The following is a 12,267-nucleotide window of genomic DNA, read 5'->3' on the forward strand; positions in this document are numbered from 1 at the left end:
CTTTAAAACCGAGATGAGAAGAACTTTTTTCACACAGAGAGTGGTGAATCTCTGGAACTCCCTGCCACAGAGGGTAGTCGAGGCCAGTTCATTGGCTATATTTAAGAGGGAGTTAGATGTGGCCCTTGTGGCTAAGGGGATCAGAGGGTATGGAGAGAAGGCAGGTACGGGATACTGAGTTGGATGATCAGCCATGATCATATTGAATGGCGGTGCAGGCTCGAAGGGCCGAATGGCCTACTCCTGCACCTAATAGGAGGATGGAGGTGGCCATTCAATACGATCATGACTGATCATCCTAAATCAGTACCCCGTTCTGGCATTTTCCCCATGCCCCTTGATTCCCTTAGCCCTGAGAGCTAAAACTAACTCCCTTTTGAACACATCAAGTGAATTGCCTCCACTGCCTTCTGTGGCAGAGAATTCCACAGATTCACAACTCAGGGTGAAAATGTTTTTCCTCCTCTCAATCCCAAATGGCCTACCCCTTATTCTTAAACTGTGACCCCTGGTTCTGGACTCCCCCAACATCGGGAAAAAAACTCCTGCATCTACCCTGTCCAATCCGCTAAGAATTTTATGTTTCTATAAGATACCCTCTCATCCTTCTAAATTGCAGTGATTTGTTTCAGTCAACCTCCAGCTTGTTAAAATAGCTGTCAAGTAAATCTTGTTCCATTGAAATGGCTCCCTACCAGAGTTTGCGACACAATGGTGTTCAGTCAGGGAGTATTTCCAAGCTTCTCCAACATTGGCTCTGGATATAGTGCTGCCTCGTTACAGCAGGTCAAACATAGAAATCAGAGGATTGCCCACCCACTGGCTTCCTTCAGATGATGAATCAATGCATCCCATGTTGAATATTCTTTGTAGCGGTAGCGGGCGCAGAAAATTCAATGTTCATCACAAAGAATAGCTTGATAAGATTATTACCAAAATGGTTGAGTTTTGAAACATGGTCAACAGCATATGCATCTGTTGTGCAACGATCTTCTTCTTGCGTATAGCATGCACAGCTAAAAAGTTGTAGGACAACTTGTTCTATTTGATTTGGTTGATTGCATTCGCCGAAACAGGGTGGACCATGTGACGGTTGCAATCTTCCACCCCTTGTCCAACGATGAGTGAAAGTAATACCACCCATTCTTTGTGGAGACAACCAAGGGCACCTCCATTGCGTTGTGTGGCACCTTCTAAATATCAAAAGGGATATACAAAATGAACTTGCAGTTCAAAATAGGATATCTAGGACGTTCCTTCACTCATCAACAGAAATGCAAGCCACTTCAAAGTGTAATTTAGTAATTATTATCAAGAAAGAAAGCCTGGTTCAATGAGTTGTGCGGAAAGCTCTATTGAGAATAGGTTCATTAAACATGGGAAAGTTACAACATAGATCTACATTTTTTCACACATCGTGTGATGGGTGAATGGAATGAGCTGCCAGAGGAGGTAGTTGATGCAAGGACTATGCAATGTTTAAGAAAAAGTTAGACAGGTGCATGGATAGACAGGTTTGGAGGGATATGGGCCAAATGCAGATAGGTGGGAATAGTGTAGCTGGGACATGTTGGCCGGTGGGGGCAAGTTGGGCCAAAGGACCTGTTTCCACAATGTATGACTCTATTTGGGCACAGAAATGAAAATGACAGGTGATACAGCTAAATTTTCCTCAAAGGATCAGGGATCTGAAAGCCTGCTACTTCCACTTATGAAAGATGGTGGGCAATTAAACTATGGGAGGAGGAAGCAGCACCAAGAACATCACCATCTGCAACAATGGGACAGGTCAGTATTATTAATAAAGACAAACCTGGCGTTTCAACCATCTTCTGCCAGAAAAATGCACAAAGCAACTAAGATCAATTTTATCAAATTGTGTTTGTCTTTGCATTGATCAATTACACATTACATTGCTGAACTTGGCTCCATTATCTGTCCTTTCTCTTTCCTCAAGATTGCCTGTGATTAAGCAAAGAACAAGGGACTAGATCTGGGATCTCCTGGTTTAATATTTGCAGTGCAATTCAAAGTAGTCTTATAACCAGGTGATGATGAAGCCTCTGTATTGTGTGAGCATAAGTGGAGATGGTCTGTGTGTTGAATGAAACAAACCAAGCTCCTATGTTAACATAATACTCATAATTGATTTATTACAACATAGTGTACAATGTAGAAACACATAATTAATTTAGTGTAATCCTTTAAGGCGCAATTCACTATCTGCATTTTGGACCATTGCTCCTGTTTTTAGTCTAATTGTCCAGTCCAGATGCCAGACCGCACATCGTGCCTGGTTGCAGTTAGTTCCCTGGAGCAGGATTTATAGCCACTATATACACTGGCAACGTTCAGCTCATTGCCAAGCTCACCGGGATGATTTCTTCTGGTCTATTTCCAGCAGCTGCCTCTCCCTTCGTTCCAGAACCATCTGCAACTTCTCATTGTATTTCTGGTGCTCTCTCGCTCGGATCTCTTCAATATCTTGGAAAAAACTGCGCCTGTTCAAAACAGAAAATACTGCTAAAGCCTGGGCCAGTGATCACCCAGGGCTGCTGGTGACCTGGGTCAACCCTTAATAAACTTCAAACCATGATTCCAGCTGCCAGTGCATTAGCTCCACCAAGACTTTCAGGAAGGTTAGGCAAAATGGATAAAGAGGTGGGACAGCACTGTTAAGGGTTGAGATCAATATATGTCAGACACGATCTTAGAATGGTAGGTTATAGTGTAGAATGTGGTTGGAAGAACTGGGGTCATAACAATGGTGAGTTGATAATTGGCCTCCAAACACTAGATTTTTCTAAACGACATAGTATAAATAAAGAAATCCGACATGATTGCAAGGGTTTATGCAGTAATCATGGGGACTTTCGATCTACAAATCAAATTCATACTAACAAGATAAGAGGATAAATTCTTGGAATGTATAAAGGATGGATTTCTAGATCAGTATTTTCAGAAGCCAACTTAAATAGTGTAATGAGATAGAAATATTTAATAGTATTAAACAAACGGCGAGGGGTTGGTAATCGCCACCATTCTAAAGGACCTGGTTATCGCGGTGCACAAGCAGCGTGAAAGCAATACGCTGGTGAAACAAATAACACTTTATTGCAAGAGAGAAGCTTTGGCCCCCTCGCCAACTTTTCTTGCAGGACACTTCAGGCTGGCTGCAGGCAGGGAGTTTCTGGTGCCGAGGGATCCGGAATCAGGGTGAGAGGGACCCCGGGAGAGGACAGGTGTTGCACGGGGTGGGGATAGCAGGGGATGGGGGGGTCCATGGGGAGGGGATGGAAAGATGGACGTCGACCCCATCACCGAGGGCATCCTAAGGGGGCCGAACGGCCTCCTCCTCTCCTCATTTTCCAGTTCTAACCTCCTCTATTCGGGGCGCCGCTCACCGGAGGGAACGGACCGACCGACACCCCCTCACCTGTAGACAAAAGCGCTCGCCAGCCCCACCGCCATCGTCCCGAACAGCAGCGGCTGCGCCCAGCGCCTGAAGAACGGCTTCATGGCGGCGGCGGCGCTCTTCCGTCTCTGGGCTCAGCGCATGTGCAGCACGGAGCCGCATCGAAGACCCGGAGTTGATCATGAGTTGATCGGGAGCGGAATCTTCAAAACCCGGAGCAAGCTCCTAATACATGACGGCAAGGCAGTTAGTTAAAAAATACTCCTGTTAGTATTTCCAAAAAAATGGGGGTGAGAGTTCGCTCCCTCCAACAAGCAATCAAGTCATTATCAAATTCTGCAGAAAAAAAGCAGTAATTGGAATTGGATCAAAAGGAGAGAAAACAATTGGGCTGCAAGATGAAGACAGAAGGGTATGAAATTGAGGAAGGGGGGGGGGGGGGAGGTGTAACTGGGACGCCAAGGTATCACCGTTGAGCCCTCTGGAGATGTTGTGGGCTTGTCAATGAAAGGTCAAAGAAGAAGGGTGCCCACCTGTGACCCCGATGATGTACCCACCCTACCTTTCACTACTCCAATCCCACTGCAAATAGCAAGAGTGCCGACTGATTACAGGGATTGAAACATCAAGTCCTATTAGCTCGATTTAGGGTTAAAATTAGGGTTAACTTTTCAACTGGAAGACAATGTCACTGATAGGCAGTGAATGACATTGAGAAAATAGAATAATGCACAATATCCAACCAGATTGTTGTGTATAAGATTATAACTACCTTTAAGAACTTGATGTACCATAGGTTGAACTTTGAGTCATGAGTGTGTTGGTATCTCATCATTCTTACGCTTATCTATATGTTAGCATGTGCAGTGTACTTTAGTGCGATAAAAAAAAGCCCATTGGCAATTGCTTAACTAAAACCTGTGTCTGTTTCCATCGACATGCTCCCACCGTAACTTCTTACAAATGGCGATGAGGATCGGATAGAGTTTGTGAACTCAACATTTAAGTTCAGCGTAGGACTGTTTTGCAGCACGACTGATTGGCGATCCTTCTATGCGTGGGGCTGTAAAAGCAGCAGCTACACAAATCCTCAAGACCATGTTTGTGTCTACATGGCAGGAATTGGCAAAATAAAGTGTACAACTGATGCGCATAAGAGGGCCTGTGATTGGACGACAGGTGACTCACTCGTGCGTGGCGACAACAGCACATGCAACAAGCACACTGGCTGTTCTTGGTTCTTGGTCCTCCAAAATATTCCAAATGGAATTTAAACTGGAGGTGGCGGAGGGTAGATTTAAGCAAAAAAGGATTCTTGGAGAAGAAGAGCTACCTTAAATTTAGTTGCATCTGGTTGAGTAACTATGGTAGGGTGAAGATTATGTTGTATCAGATCTAGGATCTGTCTGTAAGCATGCCCTCTGTTGGTTACAGAGTACAGAGGCTTCTCAACTTACGATATTTTGACTTTATGATGGTGCAAAAGTGATACACATTAGCTCGAAACCGTACTTCGAATTTTGAATATTGATCTTTACAATGAACCAGGCGTGCAACTGATGCATGGAAAGTGACAGGTCGTCAACCAAGTCACCAAGTCTGGGGCAATTCGTTGACCGACTCAGCTGTGGCTGGGTGAATTGGCCCGGGTGCTGGACTGCGCACAAAGCTCAGCCGACGAGCCAGTTGAGGAGCTTTGGCCCGGGCCGCGCGACGCCGTGCGCAAATTACGGCACACGGGCCAAAACTCCTCAGCTGGCCCGCCAGCTGGGCTTTGTGTTCTGCTGCACGCAAAGTCCAGCACCCCATCCAACTCATGAACCAATGATCGGCTGTGAGAAGGAGAGGTGGTGTTGTCGGCAGTAAGCGAAGGTCGGACAGCTGGCCTGGCTGCCGACCGTCCGGGCCACGGGCAAGGCACTTCTGCTGCACTCCATGGGCTGCATTACGTCGGGACGGGATGGGCGGGACCGGACGCGGCGCTCCGACCCGACAGTCCCCTCGACCCGCGTAGTAGCAGTCAAATACGGGACAAGGGCGGTCCCGTATGGGACAAACCAATTTAGGCCCATATATGGGATGTCCCAGCTATGTCTCCAAGAAATTTTTTGGACAATCATGATGACATGCTAATCACGACTGCTACTGAGGAGGAGAACCTGGAGATGCTCAGTGATGTGTTGAAATGGCTTGATGATCACAATGTAAAGTTGAAAAGAAGCAAATGTGCATTCTTACAATCTAAAGTAGTGTATCGTGGTTTGAAAGTGGATCAACGTGGACTTCAACAAGTGAAGGAAAAGAATCAAGCCATAGCAACACGTGCCAACACCACAGAACGTGTCTCAACCGCTCCTTCTGGGTATGGTGCAGTATTACTTGTGCCTCTTACCTGCGTTCGCAATAACATTGACCCCTCTTCACAAGGATGATGAAAAAGGATGCAAATTGGAAATGGTCCAAGAGCAACAAAATGCTTACGATGCATGTAAGAAAAACTTCACCAGTGATGCACTACGATACAAATCGCAAATTGAAGCTAGCTTGTGGTGCATCTAGTTGTGTGGTAGGAGCTGTGATCTCACGTGATGGAAGATGGGCAAGAAAAGCCCATAACATTAGCATCACAAACACTCACCAAGAGCGAGTGCAATTAAACACAAATCGAGAAAGAAGCCTGTGGTATCTTTGGGATTGATCAATTTAATCAGTTTCTGGAAATTCACCTATGTACAGATCATAAGCCACTTCTCACAATTCGTGGTCCTCAGTCAGCCACACCCACAATGGCAGCCTCGAGGATATAGCGCTGGGCAGTTCTCCTGTCACAGTATGACTACTCAGTGAATATCACGGCACAAAATGCTATCACTGATGCATCGTCGCATTTGCCTCACGAATAATCAGATGTGGGCACTGAAGGTGCTATCTATGTCACAGAAATAGTGAACATAGAAACATAGAAAATAGGTGCAGGAGTAGGCCATTCGGCCCTTCGAGTCTGCACCGCCATTCAATATGATCGTGGCTGATCATCCAACTCAGTATCCTGTACCTGCCTTCTCTCCATACCTCCTGACCCCTTTAGCCACAAGGGCCACATCTAACTCCCTCTTAAATATAGCCAATGAACTGGCCTCAACTACCTTCTGTGGCAGAGAATTCCACTCTCTGTGTGAAAAATGTTTTCCTCATCTCGGTCCTAAAAGATTTCCCCCTTATCCTTGAACTGTGACCCCTTGTTCTGGACTTCCCCAACATCGGGAACAATCTTCCTGCATCTAGCCTGTCCAACCCCTTAAGAATTTTGTAAGTTTCTATAAGATCCCCCCTCAATCTTCTAAATTCTAGCGAGTACAAGCCAAGTCTATCCAGTCTTTCTTCATATGAAAGTCCTGACATCCCAGGAATCAGTCTGGTGAACCTTCTCTGTACTCCCTCTATGGCAAGAATGTCTTTCCTCAGATTAGGAGACCAAAACTGTACGCAATACTCCAGGTGTGGTCTCACCAAGACCCTGTACAACTGCAGTAGAACCTCCCTGATCCTATACTCAAATCCTTTTGCTATGAATGCTAACATATCATTCGTTTTCTTCACTGCCTGCTGCACCTGCATACCTACTTTCAATGACTGGTGTACCATGACACCCAGGTCTCAATGCATGTACCCCTTTCCTAATCGGCCACCATTCAGATAATAGTCTACTTTCCTGTTTTTGCCACCAAAGTGGATAACCTCACATTTATCCACATTATACTGCATCTGCCATGCATTTGCCCACTCACCCAGCCTATCCAAGTCACCTTGCAGCCTCCTAGCATCCTCCTCACAGCTAACACTGCCCCCCAGCTTCGTGTCATCCGCAAACTTGGAGATGTTGCATTCAATTCCCTCGTCCAAATCATTAATATATATTGTAAATAGCTGGGGTCCCAGCACTGAGCCTTGCGGTACCCCACTAGTCACTGCCTTCCATTGTGAAAAGGACCCGTTTACTCCTACTCTTTGCTTCCTGTCTGCCAGCCAGTTCTCTATCCACATCAATACTAAACCCCCAATACCGTGTGCTTTAAGTTTGTATACTAATCTCTTATGTGGGACCTTGTCGAAAGCCTTCTGAAAGTCCAGATATAGCACATCCACTGGTTCTCCCTTATCCACTCTACTAGTTACATCCTCGTAAAATTCTATAAGATTCGTCAGACATGATTTACCTTTCATAAATCCATGCTGACTTTGTCCAATAATTTCACCACTTTCCAAATGTGCTGCTATCCCATCTTTAATAACTGATTCTAGCAGTTTCCCCACTACCGATGTTAGACTAACTGGTCTGTAATTCCCCGTTTTCTCTCTCCCTCCCTTTTTAAAAAGTGGAGTTACATTAGCTACCCTCCAATCCTCAGGAACTACTCCAGAATCTAAAGAGTTTTGAAAAATTATCACTAATGCATCCACTATTTCTGGGGCTACTTCCTTAAGTACTCTGGGATGCAGCCTATCTGGCCCTGGGGATTTATCGACCTTTAATCCATTCAATTTGCCTAACACCACTTCCCGGCTAACCTGGATTTCACTCAGTTCCTCCATCTCATTTGACCCCCGGTCCCCTGCTATTTCCGGCAGATTATTTATGTCTTCCTTAGTGAAGACAGAACCAAAGTAATTATTCAATTGGTCTGCCATGTCCTTGTTCCCCATGATCAATTCACCTGTTTCTGACTGCAAGGGACCTACATTTGTTTTAACTAATCTTTTTCTCTTCACATATCTATAAAAACATTTGCAGTCAGTTTTTATGTTCCCTGCCAGTTTTCTTTCATAATCTATTTTCCCTTTCCTAAATAACCCCTTTGTCCTCCTCTGCTGGACTGAATTTCTCCCAGTCCTCTGGTAGGCTGCTTTTTCTGGTTAATTTGTATGCTTCATCTTTTGTTTTGATACTATCCCTGATTTCCTTTGTTATCCACAGATGCACTACCTTCCCTGATTTATTCTTTTGCCAAACTGGGATGAACAATTGTTGTAGCTCATCCATGCAGTCTTTAAATGCCTTCCATTGCATATCCACCGTCAACCCTTTAAGAATCAATTGCCATCTATCTTGGCCAATTCACGTCTCATACCCTCAAAGTTACCTTTCTTTAAGTTCAGGACCCTTGTTTCTGAATTAACAATGTCACTCTCCATCCTAATGAAGAACTCAACAATATTATGGTCACTCTTGCCCAAGGGGCCACGCACAACAAGACTGCTAACTAACTCAATTGCTTACTCAATACCCAGTCTAGAATAGCCTGCTCTCTCGTTGGTTCCTCTACATGTTGGTTTAGAAAACTATCCCGCATACATTCCAAGAAATCCTCTTCCTCAGCACCCTTGCCAATTTGATTCACCCAATCTATATGTAGATTGAAGTCACCCATTATAACTGTTTTACCTTTGTTGCACGCATTTCTATTTTCCTGTTTGATGCCATCCCCAACTCCACTACTACTGTTAGGTGGCCTGTACACAACTCCCACTAGCGTTTTCTGCCCCTTAGTGTTTCGCAGCTCTACCCATATTGATTCCACATCCTCCAAGCTAATGTCCTTCCTTTCTATTGCGTTAATCTCCTCTCTAACCAGCAACACTACCCCACCTCCTTTTCCTTTCTGTCTATCCCTCCTGAATATTGAATATCCCTGGATGTTCAGCTCCCAGCCTTGGTCACCCTGGAGCCATGTCTTTGGACTTTCCAGTCACAGCATCTGAAATTGCTGCTGAAACTCCAAAGGACAGTGCTAAAACAAGTGTATGGACAAACTTTGAGTGGATGGTCAGATAAAAACCATGTACTGATGAACTAAAACCTTATCACAATAGACAACATGAATTGTCATGAGAGCAATGGTGTATCAAAGGGGTCACAGAGTAGTAGTACCCAATTCTTTGAGGGAACTCCATAGTGAACACATGGGCACCGTAGAAATGAAGTCCATTGCCGGAGATCAGGATTAAACAATGAGATAGAAGAAATGGCAAGAAAATGTAACACTTTCCGGAATGTAGAATTAGGCCTGTCCAAACCTCATTGCCAACATAGTCTTGTATCTACTAAACCTTTTCAGAGGATTTGTGTGGATTTTTGTGAACAAGGGAATAATAATTTTCTGTGTTAGTAGTTAGCCACTCAAAGTGGACTGAGGTAATACACATGGGTACAAATACAACAGAAAGAACAAAAGGTGCATTACGGTCTATTTTTCTTGTCACGGCTTACCTGAAAAGCTTGTCTCTTATATTGGCCCACTGCACTGTTCCAAAATGTCATGTAGCTAAATGGTATCAGGCATACCTTAGTCCCAACTTACCATCCGGCATCTCACAACGCTGCCAAAAGATGCCGGATCAGCCAGGGAAGCTCTAAAGAAGCAAATTCTTGAAGGGAATTTGAAATTCAGTATGTCACAACGGCTAGCTAGTTTCTTTCTGAAATATTGCCCAACTCCACAACCTAGCACAGGGTATACCCTAGCTCTACTTTTCATGAAAGGAAGGCTCACGACCAGACTGAGCTTGGTTCTGCCTAACCTGTCTCCCACGGTTGAACATGAATAATCTGATCAGAAACGTCATTATGTGAGAAGTAAAAAAGGAAGCAGATTCAATACACATGATCAGGTTTGAGTTCTCAGCCCCCGTCACAAAGCAAGCAAATAGGAGATGGAAGCCATTGTTGAAGTGTGTGGTATTATGAGGTAGTTGATTGGAGGACCTGTGAGAAGTGTACATACAAACCATATGAATCCAGCAAGAGATGAACCAGTTCAAGACCAAAACCTAAAAGAAGAAGCAGGTCCGTCTGACTTTGGTATCATTCCATATCCACCTTCAGATATAAGATCAGATTCTCCATAGAATGTGCAGGGCAAAGGCAAATGATCCAGAACCTAACTCAGTGCCACGCCCTGACTCACCCCCTAAACATGTCAGGAGGTCAGAATGAGTGCGTAAGCCAGTCATTAGATTAGATTTGTAAAAGTGGCAAACTTGCCACACATTGTAAGGTAAACAAACTCCTTTTGAAAGATATGATGTACAGATCATATGCTACTTGTGTTTAGAAACACAAAATAGAACCAAAGAAAGTGAATTTGATTGTTTGAATGTTATGAAAAGTTTAATTGATGCAATACATAAGACCATGCCCAGTAATATACCGTACATATATTGAAACGTATAAGATTATGAAGAAAAGTTTTGGCCCGAAACGTTGCCTATTTCCTTCGCTCCATAGTTGCTGCTGCACCCGCTGAGTTTCTCCAGCTTTTTTGTGTACCTAAGATTATGAAGGGCTTGGACACGCTAGAGGCAGGAACCATGTTCCCGATGTTGAGGGAGTGCAGAACCAGGGGTCACAGTTTAAGAATAAGGGGTAAGCCATTTAGAACAGAGATGAGGAAAACCGTTTTCTGCGGAATTCTCTACCACAGAGGGCGGTGGAGGCTGGTTCTCTGGATGCTTTCAAGAGAGAGCTAGACAGAGCTCTTAAAGATATCAGAGTCAGGGGATAAAGGGAGACGGCAGGAAGGGGTACTGATTGTGGATGATCAGTCATGATCACAATGAATGGCAGTGCTGGCTCGAGGGGGCAAATGGCCTGCACCTATTGTCTATTGTCAAACTCAGGCGTTATGCACAAAGTTACGTTGTGTTGAAACCACCCGTTTTACCAATAATGGGATGGGGATTGGGATGGAGAAAGTTTGTGCTTAACTTCCCAGGGTAGCTCAACAACTCGGGATATTTTGTGCTGCTATGGAAACAACCTTTGATTTAGTTGAGTGGCCCTCTGTTTCTTCCTCGACCACAGAATCATCCAACTTCGTTCTACTAACATTCCGGTAATTGGTGACGTTTCGGGTCGAGACACTTCTACCTGTACCTCACTGTCCTTGTACATAAAATAAACAACTTAATTGCAGACTGTTTTTCTCTCTTCACCAGTTCTGACGAAGCTGCTGGAACGTTAACCATCTCTCTTTCCACAGAAGCTGGCTGACCAGCTGAGTGTTTGCAGCATTTTCTGTTCTTGTTTATTTCAAATTTCCAGCATCTGCAGTTATTTGATTTTAGTGAACTAGAGTGGGAAAGGAGCGGGGAGTTGGGCTGAATGGAATTAATCCACAGAAAGGATGAAGAGAGGGATACATTCCAATGGGTGTACAACAAACAGTCTGGTATGTTACAGAATGTTTAAGAAGGAACTGCAGATGCTGGAAAATCGTCTACCGTCTGGTATGTTACTATCGTCTCCCCGTGTCTGGAAAACTTGTGTCCGATGCCTGTGTCCAAACTCTGGCAGAGCAATGCAGAGCCCGTCGCTGCTCAGCAAAGATACTGGAGGAGCTAGCATCTTTGCTGCTCATTTCCTCGGCGTTCAATCAGAGACGAGCGGCGCAGGGAGCAGTGGCGAGGAGGAGGAGCAGAGAGAACGGGCTGGAACCAGTAAGTTCACAATTAGGCAACGCGGGACTGCCTCCCATCACCACTGCCGATGTGCAGCCTAGTGCAGCAGATGCATCGACCGCGTGGCCTAATGGATAAGGCGTCCGACTTCGGATCGGAAGATTGAGGGTTCGAGTCCCTTCGTGGTCGTCTTTTGTGCCAGAGACATGTACCTTTTTTAAATGTTGAATTAGTCGTGCATTTATGCAAAAGAGCGGCAGCGTTCCACGATTCACAACCTCAGGCGATTAAAACTGATTTTTTAAATTGTGTTTAAAATGTGTAACATGAATAGTTAGATAATCACAAGCTGAGCCACTCAGGCGGGTCCCCTCCCCGCACCTTCCCGGAGCTGT

The 12,267-nt window shown here is 44.8% G+C and overlaps 1 long non-coding RNA gene and 1 other non-coding gene across 2 annotated transcripts; one reads left to right on the plus strand and one right to left on the minus strand.

Moving 5' to 3' along the window:
* Positions 1–2,127: 2,127 nt before the first annotated feature.
* LOC116988020 lies at positions 2,128–3,596 on the minus strand. The gene is made up of 2 exons (XR_004415846.1): positions 3,437–3,596; positions 2,128–2,501 (listed from the first exon to the last, which is right to left on the minus strand). It is a non-coding gene; the product is annotated as an uncharacterized LOC116988020 (long non-coding RNA).
* Positions 3,597–11,988: 8,392 nt separating this feature from the next.
* trnar-ucg lies at positions 11,989–12,061 on the plus strand. Its single transcript has one exon. It is a non-coding gene; the product is annotated as a tRNA-Arg (tRNA).
* Positions 12,062–12,267: the final 206 nt, after the last annotated feature.

The sequence above is a fragment of the Amblyraja radiata genome, chromosome 26, assembly GCF_010909765.2.
Source record: "Amblyraja radiata isolate CabotCenter1 chromosome 26, sAmbRad1.1.pri, whole genome shotgun sequence".
Classification (NCBI taxonomy): Eukaryota; Metazoa; Chordata; class Chondrichthyes; order Rajiformes; family Rajidae; genus Amblyraja; species Amblyraja radiata.